The following is a 19,269-nucleotide window of genomic DNA, read 5'->3' on the forward strand; positions in this document are numbered from 1 at the left end:
GCAGAAAACATACACAAGATGACATTTTTTTTCATGCTTATTTGATACAGCCAGCATGTTCCCTTCTGAAATGTATATTTCATTAATCTTCATGAACATTCTCTGGTCTCTGTGTGAGTCATGCTAAGTTGAGAACAACTGTGTTCCAGGTGAAGATGTTCTCTTTGCTGTCTGAGTGACAAGTGGGATCTTCTCTTCACTCCAAAAGACCCTCCATCATACACCTGCATGGTTCCTGCAAGACACTTACACCATGACCCAAACACCTTATGAAATGGTTCCTGGAAGACACTGACATAACTTATGAAGTAGACACAAATAAAAACAACTTCTTGGGAATTCACCATGGGAGATCCCAACATCAGCCACCTAGCGGAGGTGTACGCTGAGACCCGTGACCACGTGCAGGGCGGAAGCGAGCTTGACCCATTTATGGATAACTACGACACGGACTATGGTGTTCCCGTCAACGAGATGCCCGACACCACGCAGGGCACAGCCTTCTTCGTTGCCACCATTGTCATCTCCGTGGTGCTCATCTGCATTATGCTCGTCTGCGGTGTTGGCAACTTCCTGTTTATAGCTACTTTGGCATGGTACAAGAAGCTGCGTAACATCACTAACCTACTCATAAGCTAACCTGGCTATATCAGACTTCATAGTGTCAGATGTGTGTTGCCCGTTCCTGGTGGATTACTATGTGGTGAAGCAGCTGTCCTGGGACCATGGCCTGGTGCTGTGTGCCTCAGACAACTACCTCAGGACTGTGTCTCTCTACGTGTCCACTAACGCACTGCTGGCTATCGCTGCAGACAGGTGGGTGCCTCATCCCCTTCTATTGGTGTCTTTCAATGACAGGCATGTTAGTTTGTGTGTGTGTATGTGTGTGTGTCCAGTAATTGCCTTGCACAGTTTTATTTTGTTGAGGCCATCTTGACCCCTTGTGTTATTGGTACACAAGTCAGCCTTATAGCAATCAATAAGGAACTCAGCAGGGTCTACCATCAAAGTCTGTGTCACTATCTATAAATTGTCCCCTGTACGTGTCTTCCTTCCTTTGTCACACTGACCTGAAAAAGAAATAGGTTGGTTTGATGGAGTTTCTTACATACTGCTTCCACCTGTCAAATCATTTCAAAACAAACAAAAAAAGAGGAATAAAGTAAGCTATTGGAACAGGTCTTTAATAAAAGATCAGCATGCCGTATAGAATCTAAGGCGGGACTCAACAGATGTTTTCTTCATTCACTCATCGAAAAGACCTGTCTCTCATCTTTTACTGTGAGGGAAAAAAGTATTTGATCCCCTGCTGATTTTGTATGTTTGCCCACTGACAAAGAAATGATCAGTCTATAATTTTAATGGTAGGTTTATTTGAACAGTGAGAGACAGAATAACAACAACAAAATCCAGAAAAACACATGTCAAAAATGTTATAAATTGATTTGCATTTTAATGAGGGAAATAAATATTTGACCCCCTCTCAATCAGAAAGACTTTTAGCTCCCAGGTATCTTTTATACAGGTAACGAGCTGAGATTAGGAGCAAACTCTTAAAGGGAGTGCTCCTAATCTCAGTTTGTTACCTGTATAAAAGACACCTGTCCACAGAAGCAATCAATTAATCAGATTCCAAACTCTCCACCATGGCCAAGACCAAAGTGCTCTCCAAGGATGTCAGGGACAAGATTGTAGACCTACACAAGGCTGGAATGGGCTACAAGACCATCGCCAAGCAGCTTCGTGAGAAGGTGACAACAGTTGGTGCGATTATTCGCAAATGGAAGAAACACAAACGAACTGTCAATCTCCCTCGGCCTGGGACTCCATGCAAGATCTCACCTCGTGGAGTTGCAATGACCATGAGAACGGTGAGGAATCAGCCCAGAACTACACAGGAGGATATTGTCAATGATCTCAAGGCAGCTGGGACCATAGTCACCAAGAAAACAATTGGTAACACATTATGCCGTGAAGGACTGAAATCCTGCAGCGCCCGCAAGGTCCCCCTCCTCAAGAAAGCACATATACAGGGCCGTCTGAAGTTTGCCAATGAACATCTGAATGATTCAGAGGAGAACTGGGTGAAAGTGTTGTGGTCAGATGAGGAGGAGGAATGCTGCCTATGACCCCAAGAACACCATCCCCACCGTCAAACATGGAGGTGGAAACATTATGCTTTGGAGGTGTTTTTCTGCTAAAGGGACAGGTCAACTTCACCGCATCAAAGGGACGATGGACGGGGCCATGTACCGTCAAATCTTGGGTGAGAACCTCCTTCCCTCAGCCAGGGCATTGAAAATGGGTGGTGGATGGGTATTCCAGCATGACAATGACCCAAAACACACAGCCAAGGCAACAAAGGAGTGGCTCAAGAAGAAGAAGTGGCCTAGCCAGTCTCCAGACCTTAATCCCATAGAAAATCTGTGGAGGGAGCTGAAGGTTCGAGTTGCCAAACGTCAGCCTCGAATCCTTAATGACTTGAAGAAGATCTGCAAAGAGGAGTGGAACAAAATCCCTCCTGAGATGTGTGCAAACCTGGTGGCCAACTACAAGAAACGTCTGACCTCTTTGATTGCCAACAAGGGTTTTGCCACCAAGTACTAAGTCATGTTTTGCAGAGGGGTCAAATACTTATTTCCCTCATTAAAATGCAAATCAATTTATAACATTTTTGACATGCGTTTTTCTGGATTTTTGTTGTTGTTATTCTGTCTCTCACTGTTCAAATAAACCTACCATTAAAATTATAGACTGATCATTTCTTTGTCAGTGGGCAAACGTACAAAATCAGAAGGGGATCAAATACTTTTTTTCCCTCACTGTACATGCTTAAATTTTTTTATTTTAAGTCTAAAACTGTATCAATAATGAGAGAATAACTTTTCCATACTTCTGGATATGAGTAGTACATTTTCTTCATGTTAATTGCTTGTGTCTATATTCATAGTCTCTTGCATGTTCTGGCTACAGTAGGTACTGGATTTGATTGTTCTGGCTGAGGTGTTCAAGTCTATAAAGAACAAAAACAGCAGATAACCCTAAGGGACACAACACGTAATTTTTATGTGGAAATTTGGGTAATATTTGGTAAAGACATTGATCAATGAGAGTTCAACCTTTATTCACCAACTCTAAAATACAACCAGAGGTTTGTTGAATTCCCAACGTGATATCACAACAACAAAAATGTCTGATTTTTGGTTTAGTTGTCATCTAAATGTGTTATCATTGTGTTTTCAACCATTTAAAAGCACAACAAAGTTCACATGGGAATACAATGTCAGATATTTTGTATTTATACAACAACTTAATGTATCACTGTGCTTAATCTAATCAAGTCAATTAGTCAATTTCCAACAATCCCACCTCTGGAACGATGATCACTCTCATGTTCCACGATACCTAGAAAACATATTGACTTGAACAGGGAAGAGAGAAAATACGTTTAATAATTTCACACCACCCTTGAATAAGATTGGGGAAAGAACCGTCCATCTGTTCTGTTCTATGCCAATGGGATGCTAGTCTCCATGCCAGTCTCCTTCATCCTCATCCTCGGATGTCGAAGCAAGGCACAGACTATGAGCCTTGTACGTAATTAATTCTACTGTATCCTCCAGCAAGCCATATGTATTTATGCGCTTTAACATTAGAATTCTGATTATATGGTAAAACGAAACCCCTACTATCAAGTACCCCCTCATGGTTGGCCCAAGCTATCATCTAGTTGGTTAATAACCTTCCTTTCGGAGGACACTAAAAGATAAGGTTTCAAGGGAGGAAAACCCTCCCTAGACTCAATAAATACATTCGAGCAGCGCACCCTCCCCTCACTTTGTGCTCTCCTCACAGCTTATGGGCCATGCTCTCTCTCTTTCTCTCCTTTTCAAATCATAATTAAAACAGTTGATAAATTATCCAACCCAATTTTAGAATGACAGTCCTTCATGCTTTACGTTGAGTCTATCACTCGAATTCAAGACCTTCAACTTATCACACACCGACACAGTTAGAATGTACATTTACAGACAGGGAAAATATATAGACAACTGTTTTACAGTTGCGAGTGGCATGTTAATGACAGATCGGTATCTCAATGCATTTTTAACCTAAATTAGCATAAATGTCCCAGTGTGTAGACCTCCAAAATCAACCTGATACCACAAATAAACAGTTTAGGGCAACCCTAAATCAATTTACAGGCAATGCCTGTCACAGTTGATGGTCCTTGATAATGTCCGATTTCAATATCTGGGGGATAATCACATTTTCCCAAGCACACGAATCTCTCACCTGAGCCTCCACCACCATTCTGTACAGTCTATTCTGTCAAGTCAATTTTCCCACCAGTGCACCAGCAGCATAAGAGGAGTTTGAACGTGATCTCTCTCCATGCTCACTCCACATGCACGGTCTCAGGACTAATGCCTCGCTCACGTCGCTAGTACACAGGTGGCTGGCTCGGACTCAGGTCTCAGTAGAAGTGGTGCAGGACAGGGCCATAGTGAACGCCATTTCTTCCGCCGGTTAGGGGGGGTGTGGTTCACACTGTTCTTGTATTATTCCTTCCATGCACATAGATACCATCGGTAGTCACTATCGCCATACTTTCGTGAGAGGATACACCAAAACAACAGTTTAAGGCATTTCTGATTCAGAAAATCCAAACAACTATTTACCGTATGACAAATTATTACCTTCCCAATTTTCTTTCAAACTTATCCAAAATAAGACCAGAGGACAATATTCAGAAAGTATTTCAAAACCCACACAAAGTAGGCTGTCTGATTGTTACAGAAGTGAGAATCATTGTCAATGCAAAAATGCAAACAACTATTTAGCAAATGGCGTCGGAGGAGATGGCTGACGTTTTACGGGCTCCTAACCAATTGTGCTATTGTGTGTGTGTTTTCGCGTTATTTGTAATTTATTTTGTACTTAATATTTCTGCCACCGTCTCTTATGACCGAAAAGAGCTTCTGCATGTCAGGACAGTGATTGCTCACCTCATACTGGACGAAGATCTTTTCCTTAATGAGTCGGACACAAAGGATTTTCTTCAGACACCTGACAAGGCCCAAATCCCTGTCATTCGCATGAGAAAGAGACAGAGATATCGGGGACGTAGGTCGGGGTGACTTGTAAGGATCCGACGGCGAGTGGGTAATCTGCCTCTACCATCAGTCCAATTAGCCAACGTACAATTATTGGATAACAAAATAGACGAACTACGATCACGGATATCCTACCAACGGGACATTAAAAACTGTATTATCTTATGTTTCACAGAGTTGTGGCTGAACGACGACATGGATACCATACAGCTGGCGGTAGCACCCAAATCTGTAGCCATGAAGTGCTTTGAAAGGCAATTCATGGCTCACATCAACATCATTATCCCAGAAACCCTAGACCCACTCCAATTTGCATACCACAGATGATGCCATCTCTGTTGCACTCCACACTGCCCTTTCCCACCTGGGCAAAAGGAACACCTACGTGAGAATGCTATTAATTGACTATAGCTCAGCGTTCAACACCATAGTGCCCTCAAAGCTCATCACTAAGCTAAGGATCCTGGGAGTAAACACTTCCCACTGCAACTGGAACCTGGACTTCCTGACGGGCCACCCCCAGATGGTAAGGGTAGGTGACAACACATCTGCCATGCTGATCCACAACACGGGGGCCCCTCAGGGGTGCGTGCTCAGTCCCCTCCTGTACTCCCTGTTCACCCATGACTGCATGGCCAGGCACGACTCCAACACCATCATTAAGATTGCCAACAACACAACAGTGGTAGGCTTGATCACCGACAACAATGACACAGCCCATAGGGAGGAGATCAGAGACCTGGCCATGTGGTGCCAAGATAACAACCTCCCCCTCAACGCGATCAAGAAAAAGGTGATGATTGTGGACTACAGGAAAAAGAGGACCGAGCATTACCCCACTCTCATCGACGGGGCTGTAGTGGAGCAGGTTGATAGCTTCAAGTTCCTTGGTGTCCACATCACCAACAAACTACCATGGTCCAAACACACTAAGACCATTGTGAATAGGGCACGACAAAGCCTATTCCCCCTCAGGAGACTGAAAAGATTTGGCATGGGTCCTCAGATCCTCAAAAAGTTCTACAGCTGCACCATCGAGAGCATCCTGACTGTTTGCATCACTGCCTGGTATGGCAACTGCTCAGGCTCTGACCATAAGGCACCACAGAGGGTAGTGCGTACGGCCCAGTACATCACTGGGACTAAGCTTCCTGCCATCCAGGAACTCTATACCAGGCGGTTTCAGAGGAAGGCCCTAAAAATTGTCAAAGACTCCAGCCACCCTAGTCATAGACTGTTCTCTCTGCTACCACATGGCAAGCGGTACCGGAGCGCCACGTCTAGGTCCAAAAGTCTTCTTAACAACTTCTACCCCCAAGCCATAAGACTCCTGAACAACTAATCAGAAGGCTACCTGGACTATTTGCACCCTAACCCTAACCATAACCGCAATCCTAACCATAACCCACTTCTCCAGCGTGCCCGTGGCCATTGAAGGTGAGCATTTGCCCAGTGAAGTCGGTTACGGCACCAAACTGCAGTCAGGTCAATATCCTGGTGAGACGACGAGCACACAGATGAGCTTATCTGAGACGGTTTCTGACAGTTTGTGCAGAAATTCTTTGGTTGTGCATGCTCACAGCTTCATCAGCTGTCCGGGTGGCTGGTCTCAGACGATCCTGCAGGAGAAGAAGTTGAATGTGGAGGCCAGCAGGCGTGGTTATACGTGGTCTGCGGTTGTGAGGCCGGTTGGACATACCTCCAAATTCTCTCAAACAACGTTTTAGGCAGCTTATGGTAGAGAAATTAACATTCAACTCTCTGGCAACAGCTCTGGTAGACATTCCTGCAGTCAGCATGCCAATTGCACACTCTCTCAAAACGTGAGACATATGTGGCATTGTGTTGTGACAACACTGCATATTTTAGAGTGGCCTTTTATTATCCACAGCACAAGGTGCACCTGTGTAGTGATCATGCTGTTTAATTATCTTCTTGACATGCCACAGCTGTAAGAAGAATGAATTATCTTGGCAAAGGAGAAATACTCAATAACAGCGATGTAAACAAATTTGTGCGCAGATTTTAGATATATCAGCTTTTTTTGCTTATGGAAAATGTCTAGGATCTTTTATTTCAGCTCATGAAACATGGGACCAACACTTTACATGTTGCGTTCACTTCAGCGCTGTCATTTTGAACAATGAAGTGATTTTTTTTTTGAAAAGTCAAATGACAGCTCCCTTTTTCCTTTTACGACTCTGAGGTAGGGTCAGGAGACGGAAAACAGAAGCATTCTGCAAATCAGCAGTCCGTCTTCTGATCTGCATGTGTATTCCGGGGGAAGAGAAGTCAGGAGATTTTACTTTTGTAACATATGAAAATGGCGCCAATACAGCCCAGTGACAATTAAACACGTTTTCTGAACAATATACTTTATCTAACTGGAGGACTCATGACATGTTAGTATAACTTGAAGCGTACTGTAATATATACAGTACCAGTCAAAAGTTTGGACACACCTACTCATTCCAGGGTTTTTCTTAATTTTTATTATTTTCTGCATTGTAGAATAATAGTGAAGACATCAGAACTATGAAATAACACATATGGAATCATGTAGTAACTAAAAAAGTGTTAAACAAATCAAAATATATTTTATATTTGAGATTCTTCAATGTAGCCACCCTTTGCCTTGATAACAGCTTTGCACACTCTTGGCATTCTCTCAACCAGCTTCTTGAGGTAGTCACCTGGAAAGCATTTCAATTAACAGGTGTGCCATGTTAAAAGTTAATTTGTGGAATTTCTTTCCATCTAATGCGTTTGAGCCAATCATTTGTGTTGTGACAAGGTAGGGGGTTATACAGAAGATAGCCGTATTTGGTAAAAGACCAAGTCCATATTATGGCAAGAATAGCTCAAATAAGCAAAGAGAAATGACAGTCCATCATTGCTTTAAGACATGAAGGTCAGTCAATCCGGAAAATGTCAAGAACTTTGAACATTTCTTCAAGTGCAGTCGCAAAAACCATCAAGCGCTATGATGAAACTGGCTCTCATGAGGACCGCCACGGGAAAGGAAGACCCAGAGTTACCTCTGCTGCAGAGGATACATTCATTAGAGTTAACTGCATCTCAGATTGCAGCCCAAATAAATGCTTCACAGAGTTCAAGTAACAGACACATCTCAACATCAACTGTTCAGAGGAGACTGCGTGAATCAGGCCTTCATGGTGAAATTGCTGCAAAGAAACCACTACTAAAGGATACCAATAATAAGAAGAGACTTGCTTGGGCAAAGAAACACAAGCAATGGACCATAGTCCTTTGGTCTGATGAGTCCAAATTTGAGATTTTTGGTTCCAACCACCGTGTCTTTGTGAGACGCAGAGTAGGTGAACGGATCTCTGCATGTGTGGTTCCCACCGTGAAGCATGGAGGAGGAGGTGTGAGGGTGTGGGGTGCTTTGCTGGTGACGCTGTTGGTGATTTATTTTGAATTCAAGGCACACTTAACCAGCATGGCTACCACAGCATTCTGCAACGGTATGCCATCCCATCTGGTTTGCGCTTAGTGGGACTATAATTAGTTTTTCAACAGGACAATGACCCAAAACACACCTCCAGGCTGTGTAAGGGCTATTTGACCAAGAAGGAGAGTGATGGAGTGCTGCATCAGATGACCTGGCCTCCACAATCACCCAACCTCAACTCAATTGAGATGGTTTGGGATGAGTTGGACCGTAGAGTGAAGGAAAAGCAGCCAACAAGTGCTCAGCATATGTGGAAACTCCTTCAAGACTGTTGGAAAAGTATTCCTTATGAAGCTGGTTGAGAGAATGCCAAGAGTGTGCAAAGCTGTCATCAAGGCAAAGGGTGGCTACTTAATCTCAAATATAATATATAATTTGATTTGTTTAACACTTTTTTGGTTACTACATGATTCCATATGTGTTATTTCATAGTTTTGATGTCTTCACTATTATTCTACAATGTGGAAAATAGTCAAAATAAAGAAAAACCCTTGAATGAGTAGGTGTGTCCAAACTTTTGACTGGTACTGTATATGTATGAATTTGTAATTAAAAAGGGTATAACGTGTATTTGCTTTAACATGGAATGTGTGTATTTTATAACCTACAGCCTACATATATAATCCTACGGACTGTTGAACTGTTTTCTGTACAGTAGAAACATTCAGTGAACACTTATGAGAACATCTCAGATTTATCTTAAGGGACATGACTGCACTGAATTCTCAGAATCCACGGGGTGGTCCCGTGATGCCCTGTCCGGCCTAATCGGCCCGCCCTCTGTGAGTATCTCTATAAATGACAGAACTTGTAAACAGACGTGACATCAAGTTTATTTGAGGTGTGGCCACACCATGAGGAACGAATGACCTAATTCTCCTCGGAAACCAAACAATGACTGACAAAAACCTATCCTACTCATTCCGAAGCAATCATTCCAGAGGTGGTCCTGCAGGAATGCACTGTTAGCATTCGAGACTGACTGAGTTCAAAATCCATCCCGAATGGGAGTAGAGGAATAATTCATTGCATGGAAGAGCTCACATAGACTTTTCTTTCCTGGACTAAGAACTGAGAGGGAAAGAGAGAGAGTCTTGGACAACACGCCCTTTTCGGCTCCGTCCTATCCTAACGGAATCCTACTTGGCAAGCAACATCGACGTACAAGTAAATTACCCCATTGCAATATTCATTTCCTCTGAAAGTGTGTATAAAGTGGTGGAAGTCATTGAGTGTTGTAAGACGGCAGGTCTAATTTACAAACCCCTGGTCAATATTGTCCCGGCACTGTCCACATCAGATGCTAATCGATAGCCTAGTTCATGTCTATTCCTGGTTGGGGAACTCTAGAGTTCACGGTTACGAAAGCCTATGTTGACGTAATCTTATCACATTTTCTCTTTCAATGAATAAGATCATACTATTCTCAAAGGTCCTGTAAATGTGTTCTGTATTTGCCCGAGTTGAGTATGGAAGTTAATTTATACTGACCTGTGGAGACTGTGTTGTACCCCATTGTACCCTGTTTATATTGTGTTGTTAGTAAGAGTCTATTGACGCACCCGTGAATCAATCTAAGTAACATAATGAAAAAATCCCCATCAAAATCTATCAGTTTAAGCTAGAAATATATTTTTTTAGACATCCAAAAAATTGGTCTTCTTACGAAAACGTCTGTAGCGTCCGAACAGTTTGGGCTAAGGTTTGGGCTACCACTGTGAAAAGGGGAGACTACAATGAACATGATGTAGTTCTCTGTTTGCTCTACAACCCCCACAAGTGTCACGGGAATTGTCAGAAGGTAACCCATACAAATGAAAGGAAGTATAGAGGTAGTTTTGTGCCAACAGAAATAAGGAGTTGAATATTTCCTGAGCTTTCTTATCTCCTAGATAGAGGACAGACACTTGAAAACCTTATTCCTTACGATTTCTTTTATTTACTGTCTTTTTAAAATAATGTAGAATGTGTTATTCAATGTGTTTCTATGGGTTATAGTAGTAAAGGCCAAATTAAATATATATATATATATATATATATATATATATATATATATATATATATATATATATATTTTTTTTTTTCATACCTAAAATTCCAAACCAAATAGCTAAATGATTAATGGTATAACCATCTTAAAACAATTCCATATGTAAGCTTAGTTGAACCCCCTCCCCCCAAAGTCTTAGACTTTTAGAGGTTAACTAACTAATGTTCCAACTTATTTAGTCTAGTAAATAAAACCTTTAATTAATTATTTGTGGAGTGAAATTGTTTTAAGATGGTCATACTATGGATCATTTAGCTATTTATGAATTGGAGATGCTTACCAAGACAACATTGAATGTTCCTGTGTGGCCTAGATACAGTTTTGATTTAAACTGGCTTGCAAATGGCTGTCTAGCAATGATAAACAACCAACTTGACAGATCTTGAAGAATTTTTAAAAGAAAAATGTGCAAATATTGTACAATCCAGGTGTGCAAAGCTTTTACAGACTTACCCAGAAAAACTCACAGCATTAATCGCTGCCAAAGGTGATACTAACATGTATTGACTTAGGGGTGTGAATACTTACAGTGAGGGTAAAAAGTATTTGATCCCCTGCTGATTTTGTACGTTTGCCCACTGACAAATACATGATCAGTCTATAATTTTAATGGTAGGTTTATTTGAACAGTGAGAGAAAGAATAACAAAACAAAAATCCAGAAAAACGCATGTCAAAAATGTTATAAATTGATTTGCATTTTAATGAGGGAAATAAGTATTTGACCCCCTCTCAATCAGAAAGATTTCTGGCTCCCAGGTGTCTTCTATAAAGGTAATGAGCTGAGATTAGGAGCACACTCTTAAAGGGAGTGCTCCTAATCTCAGCTTGTTACCTGTATAAAAGACACCTGTCCACATAAGCAATCAATCAATCAGATTCCAAACTCTCCACCATGGCCAAGACCAAAGAGCTCTCCAAGGATGTCAGGGACAAGATTGTAGACCTACACAAGGCTAGAATGGTCTACAAGACCATCGCCAAGCAGCTTGGTGTGAAGGTGACAAAAGTTGGTGCGATTATTCGCAAAAGGAAGACACACAAAATAACTGTCAATCTCCCTCAGCCTGGGGCTCCATGCAAGATCTCACCTCGTGGAGTTGCAATGATCATGAGAACGGTGAGGAATCAGCCCAGAACTACACAGGAGGATCTTGTCAATGATCTCAAGGCAGCTGGGACCATAGTCACCAAGAAAACAATTGGTAACACACTACGCTGTGAAGGACTGAAATCCTGCAGCGCCCGCAAGGTCCCCCTGCTCAAGAAAGCATATATAAACGCCCGTCTGAAGTTTGCCAATGAACGTCTGAATGATTCAGAGAACTGGGTGAAAGTGTTGTGGTCAGATGAGACCAAAATCAAGCTCTTTGGCACCAACTCAACTCGCCGTGTTTGGAGGAGGAAGAATGCTGCCTATGACCCCAAGAACACCATCCTCACCGTCAAACATGGAGGTGGAAACATTATGCTTTGGGGGTGTTTTTCTGCTAAGGGGACAAGACAAGGGACGATGGACAGGGCCATGTACCGTCAAATCTTGGGTGAGAACCTCCTTCCCTCAGCCAGGGCATTGCAAATGGGTTGTGGATGGGTATTCCAGCATGACAATGACCCAAAACACATGGCCAAGGCAACAAAGGAGTGGCTCAAGAAGAAGCACATTAAGGTCCTGGAGTGGCCTAGCCAGTCTCCAGACCTTAATCCTATAGTAAATCTGTGGAGGGAGCTGAAGGTTCGAGTTGCCAAACGTCAGTCTCGAAACCTTAATGACTTGGAGAAGATCTGCAAAGAGGAGTGGGACAAAGTCCCTCCTGAGATGTGTGCAAACCTGGTGGCCAACTACAAGAAACGTCTGACCTCTGTGATTGCCAACAAGGGTTTTGCCACCAAGTACTAAGTCATGTTTTGCAGAGGGGTCAAATACTTATTTCCCTCATTAAAATGCAAATCAATTTATAACATTTTTGACATGCGTTTTTCTGGATTCTTTTGTTGTTATTCTGTCTCTCACTGTTGAAATAAACCTACCATTAAAATTATAGACTGATCATGTCTTTGTCAGTGGGCAAACGTACAAAATCAGCAGGGGATCAAATACTTTTTTCCCTCAATGTATATAATTGAGAAAATAATCAAAAAACCTGTTTTCACTTTGTAATCATGGGGTATTGTTTGCAGATGGTGAGAACTAAAGAATATTTTTGAATTCAGGCTGTAACACAACAAAATGTGGAATAAGTCAAGGGGTATGAATACATTCTGAAGGCACTGAGTATACAGTGCATTGTTACATTACAGCCTCATTCTAAAATAGATTGAATTAAACGTTTTCCTCATTAATCTAAACACAATACCCTATAATGATGAAGTGAAAACAGGTTTTTAGAAATGTTTGCAAATGTATTAAAAATAAAAAACAGAAATACCTTATTTACATAAATATTCAGACCCTTTGCTATGAGTCTCGAAATTGAGCTCATGTGCATCTTGTTTCCATTGGTCATCCTTGAGATGTCCACCTGTCGTAAATTCAATTGATTGGACATGATTTGGAAAGGCACACACCTGTCTATATAAAGTCCCACAGTTGACAGTGCATGTCAGAGCAAAAACCAAGCCATGAGTCGAAGGAATTGTCCGTATATAGCTCCAAGACAGGATTGTGTCAAGGCACAGATCTGGGGAAGGGTGCCAAAAAATGTCTGCAGCATTGATGGTCCCCACAGTGGCCTCCATCATTCATAAATGGAAGAAGTTTGAACCACCAAGACTCTTCCTAGAGTTGGCCACCCGGCCAAACATAGCAATCGGGGGAGAAGGGCCTTGGTCAGGGAGGTGACCAAGAACCCGATGGTCACTCATACAGAGCTCCAGAGTTCCTCTGTGGAGATGGGAGAATCTTCCAGAAGGACAACCATCTCTGCAGCACTCCACCAATCAGGCCTTTATGGTAGAGTGGCCAGACGGAAGCCACTCCTCAGTAAAAGGAGTTTGTCAAAAGGCACCTAAAAGACTCTCAGACCATGAGAAACAAGATTCTCTGGTCTTATGAAACCAAGATTGAACTCTTTGGCCTGAATGCCAAGCGTCACGACTGGTGGAAACTTGGCACCATCCCTACGGTGAAGCATGGTGGTGGCAGCATCATGCTGTGGGGATGTTCTTCAGCAGCAGGGACTGGGAGACTAGTCAGGATCGAGGGAAAGATTAACAGAGCAAAGTACATAGAGATCCTTGATGAAAACCTGCTCCAGAGCGCTCAGGACCTCAGACTGGGGCGAAGGTTCACCTTCCAACAGGACAACGACCCTAAGCATACAGCCAAGACAACGCAGGAGTGGCTTCGGGACAAGTCTCTGAATGTCCTTGAATGGCCATGCCAGAGCCCGGACTTGAACCCGATCGAACATATCTGGAGAGACCTGAAAATAGCTGTGCAGTGATGCTCCCCATCCAACCTGACAGAGCTTGAGAGGATATGCAGAGAAGAATGGGAGAAACTCCCCAAATACAGGTGTGCCAAGCTTGTAGCGTCATACACAAGAAGGCTCGAGGCTATAATCGCTGCCAAAGGTGCTACAACAAAGTACTGAGTAAAGGTTCTGAACGCTTATGTAAATACTCATATATCAGTTTTTAATTTTAATACATTTGCAAAATGTTCAAAAAATCTGTTTTTGCTTTGTCATGATGGGGTATTGTGTGTAGATTGATGAAGATATATATTATATATTTAACCCATTTTAGAATAACGTAACAAAGTGTGGAAAAAGTCAAGAGGTCTGAATACTTTCCGAATGCACTGTATATGTATTGTTAAAACGTTCATATAATTATGTGTATGTCCCTAACAGGGTGGAAATAGCTCATGGTCCATGTGTGAACAATCCACCTATAATTATTAGGATTTAAGAGCCTGAGCTTGACCAATGTGTTTTTCTTAAAGTTGTTCTTATTCTGATAGAATACTAAAAACATGACAATATATATATATATATATATATATATATATATATATATATATATATATATATATATATATATATATATATAGTTTTTCCCCTAAAGGTTATGAGGTCCAAAAGGCACCGGATAGTAGGCATGGCCCAGCTCTCCTCACCATGGGCAGTGCAGCCAGGGCTAGCACATTAGGGGAGCGACACCACTTTATTATTTTCATGTCTATTACAACGAGACATTCCTTTCATGTTGCATATCCTCTTTCTATTGAGTATTTGATGTGCCTGCTATCTACATTATGTAAATACATCTTAGGGCTAGATTCTATCAGATCTGCGCTAGCCGACACCCGCATGGTGTGGTTTTTTTGGCGGCTCCCGGCATTATACCTGAAGCGGATATTCCAGCCTTGTTTACAAGTTATAACAATGGAATGTGAGATGTAATCTACACATCGATTAGGCTGATAGAAATGCTCATTATTTAGTATAATGATTTTCTATTTCAGCGTCATTATTTCTATATAGCCTACACTTCTTCATTCTGAACTTCTAACACGAGTGGGACGGATGTGGTTTTGTGACAATGATCACAAGCTGCTCACCGATTTGACAGCTACTGCGCAGTTAAACTTCTGGCACCGCCAAAACAAAACATCAGCTATGCGGGTGTTGGTTATCGCCGGTTAACTCTTGATCTGATTGAATCTAGGCCTTAGCCTCGCTATGATTATGAGAAGGTTGCGATATGATTTTTAAAAACTTTACTCATGGCCCAGGTTAAAGTTTTTCCTGGAAGATAGAGTGGAGATTCGTTGATGAGCATACTGCATACAGTTGAAATGTCAGGGTTAAACATTTCCGAGTTGATTTTCACTCCCAGAGTGTAATTTTAACACATTCTGATTTAAATGGTGTTCAGTGTTGGAGTAATTTGACAGAGTTTATCCGGTCAGTGTTAACCCAACTCCGCAGAGATGTAATTAAGCTCCGCCCATGCATTTCACTTCTTCGGTCGGAGACAGAGGAGACAAGGTGGAGCCATTTTCTCCCTCCCATGCAGTACTACATGGTAAGTTGAATTAACTCAAACTTACTGAAACAATTATAAATTGATGCTGAGAATTTCAGTATGAACAATGAAACATCTACAGAGAATATATGCCTAACAAAACCGTGTTTGTTGCCAGGACTGAGCAGCAAATTTGTCCTGGTGATTAGCTAGCTAGAAGTGTATAGTAAGCTAGCTAACATTTTGTTACTTAAACCGTCTCCAACTTTATCAATGATGATTTAATAAAGGAAAAACAAAGCGTTATGTTTTTTTACTGTATAAAATCTTGTTTGAGGCTGGAGCTAACGTATTTTTTCCCCCCTTCACTTTGAACATCAAAGGGGCCGCAAAAAACATGTCCCAACATGCAGACGGTGTTTCACGTGTTTAGTTGTCTGTGTGACCAGCGTACCACTCTATTTGGTGACCCATCAGATTCTATGACCTGCAGTGTTGGAAAAAGTACTCAGATCATTTACTTAAGTAAAAGTATATAAGTATTACCAGTTAATTGTACTGAAATTACTAAGTTAAAGTTAAAGTACAAAATTAGCAGAAAATCGGGCTGTGACTGATATATTAAACATTTATTAAACATTTAAGTGCATCATTAAATACTGATGAGTCAATGCATAAACAGCATTTTAATATCTCAGTCACAGCACGATTTTCTGAAAATTAGTACTTTTTCCAACAGTGCAGGTCACAGAATCTAATGGGTCACCAAAAATGGTGTAACACTGTCGACTTAGCTTTAATCTTTACCGTTCTTCCTTTAAATGTTTATTTACTTTGTCAAACTTCCTTGCATGTCTCAGTCAAAATGCTGGTCGAGGTGAAGTACAGCCAACAGCAGAAATATGTGAAGCTGGATGAGGATAAAGGACGGTTTGACTTTATGCAATTCCATGAAAACGGTTAGCATGGCTTAGGAAAAAGGTTTTAAACTACACCCATGTTCTTTTAAAAGCTCATTGTGCAAGCTCCTTAATGTTGTCGATTCTGATTTCTTTACATGCCTTTATCAGACTCTTTTATACGGTAAATGGGGTTAAATTGCTAATCATTTTCAGTTCTGTAATGTGTGCTTCATAGAGTGTAAAGTATTAATATACACCAAAACAGTCAATTAAAAAAGCCAATCATAAATTTGTAAATTTGGACTTAAGAGGGAATGGGTTATGTGAGGGAAAATGCTCTAGGTCTATTTAAGGATTATACAGTGGTGGATGTATGTATTTAACGTGAACAGTTATTGGCTGTGAGGCAAGAAACAGTGCTGACTTCAAAGGCACATTCAGTTTGACCTTACTATCTTTTCCAGTCATCGAGAGATTTTGCCTGCCACCTGATGCAAAAGTTATATACAAGGATGCAACAGGGACAGAAGTTGATGCAGAAATGTTCAGCGACCTCGTTGGACAAGGCAATGTGGTGCTGACAGTATTCTCAGATCAGGGTGAGATATCAAGGCAGGTATAATAAAGCACTTTACACCTTACATAATATAATTATTTGCATTTTTTCTATTCCTTTAGAATTCTCTGATTTCTCCTTGTCTTCTGCTTCTGAGACGTCTGACTCAAGCTTCAGCTCAAGTGCATCAACTATAATCCTAGATGATGTCCCTAGCAAGAGACAAAGAATTGAGGATACACGTGATGCTGTGTCTGCTGAACAGGTTTCTTAATGCTTTCAAATTTTTTCACTCTGAGTCTCTAGACAAGCTATTTATCACCATGTTTTGTATTCTAATGTTTTTGTTTTTTATTAGTTGATTGAAGCTGTGCTAAGAGGTAAGTCTGGGGGTGAAGAAGTACTACAGGAGTACCAAACAACAGAAACCCTAACAGATGCTGCAAGAAGAAAAATGGTTAACATCCTGGTGGCTCACATGATTGACAATCATGGGTATGTTTGTTTCACATTGTTTTTATTTGTGCCAAATAACTGCATGGCCATTGCATAAATGTACTAATTTAATATCTCCTCTCAGGCACCGCCCCACTAAAGCAATCAGAGAAGATTATGCACGTGGGATAGTGATGTTGTTCCCTTCCCTCAAGGATCCATACTCCAAGAAGGGCTATGTAATAGGCATTATTATTGTTAACTCTTTCATGTCATTTTGTGACACAAAACTGTGTGGACGACATTGATATTTGAATTCCGTGAGATTTCTCATGAGCTTGGTATGACTAAGCATTTATTTTCTTTTTTTTCATTTCAGGAACACTTCTATGATGCTGCAAGCAGCACAGGATACATTTCTTGGCGTCTGAAAACAGTCCAGAGGAAGATGTCACGATTCTCTAAAGCGGAACCCAGAAGCAGACCAGGACAAGGTGAGTTGAATGAAGGTGAGTATTTATTTAAAGACTTAAATGTGGAAGCAGGAGAATCCAGGTGACGGAGCTGGAAGTGGAGGTGAGTTGGTGGGAGGGAATGGACAGATCCAATGTTGTTTCTGAAGCCACAGACGACCAGACAGAGGTGAAGTGAATATTCCGGGAGAGTAACTGTAGACAGAGGAACGAAGGTGAGTTCACAGCAAGCAAACAGTAACAGAACAGCAAAACTAACTTTTAGTAATCTGAGGCTGATACGCAGGCACAACATACTGTTCATGGCTAACGATCCGGCAGGGAATGGATGTCAGGTCAGAGCTTAGGAAGTGGAGAGGTGATGATCAGGACCAGGTGTGCAGATAGCTGATGAGATGCAGGTGCGGTTAATAGAGAGATCTCCCGCCTAGCTTCGTTGCCCGGCAACCAGACAGGGTGCGTTCAGGAACCTCAGGAAAAAAGACTCCAGGAGAGAAAACAGGCAACTCAGGCAGAAACAGACTCAGGAAGCGGGATTCATGACAGAAGATTCGTCGAGAATCTGCACTGCCACCAAATAGCCCAATTTACTTTTCTCCAGGGGGCCAAAATGTCCAAAGGACTGTTAATGTTGAAAGGCAGCTTGATGGTGATGCTTGCCAAGAGGCCATGTCTTTGCTCAACCATACCACAGACAATTCCCTGATTTTCCAGAAGATGAGAGAGACCTTTCAGCACCGTCAGAAGCTCGTTAATGACCCAGGCAGAAGTGTTGATATCCTCTCCAGCTTCCCAAGATTCCTGGATACAAAAGGATTGGTAAGTTTGGGATGAGATGTTTAGAATGGCTTGAAATTTGAAAATATTTCCTGAAGTATTAGTAGTAGTAGTAGTTTAATATCTTCTTTCTTAAAGGTGGACCAAGACTTCACTCTCCTATTTGATGACGACAGATCCTCCAGGCTTCTTCAGAAATGGGATTTGTTCTTCAAGCCAAATGTCATAAAAGAGGCTAAGCGGCTCACCTCAACACCAGAGTTGCGTCGCTTGGTGCAGTCAACAGAAAGTCCCCCAGGAAGTGATCTTGATGAGGCAACAAGTGAGTTGTTTTTATTTTTTTTATTTTAATAAATTTGCTATAATTGCAGTTAAACTATAACTGCAATACTATTTCATTTGTTTATTCTGTGTATCTCTGAACGTTGATCAGATTTTTGGGATAAATGTGACTAATAGATGGATGACGGTTTAAAACATTCTCATAATGCCTCCCTGTTCTCATTCAAAC

The 19,269-nt window shown here is 41.5% G+C and overlaps 1 long non-coding RNA gene and 1 pseudogene across 1 annotated transcript; both read left to right on the forward strand.

Annotated features, from left to right (window-relative positions):
- The first annotated feature begins 345 nt into the window (after positions 1-345).
- The window catches only part of LOC121533810, a 30,297-nt pseudogene continuing 11,373 nt past the window's right edge, over positions 346-19,269 (forward strand).
- LOC121583071 lies at positions 17,466-18,090 on the forward strand. Its single transcript, XR_006003439.2, has 3 exons — positions 17,466-17,568; positions 17,654-17,747; positions 17,888-18,090. It is a non-coding gene; the product is annotated as an uncharacterized LOC121583071 (long non-coding RNA).

Source organism: Coregonus clupeaformis, chromosome 1, assembly GCF_020615455.1.
Source record: "Coregonus clupeaformis isolate EN_2021a chromosome 1, ASM2061545v1, whole genome shotgun sequence".
NCBI lineage: Eukaryota > Metazoa > Chordata > Actinopteri > Salmoniformes > Salmonidae > Coregonus > Coregonus clupeaformis.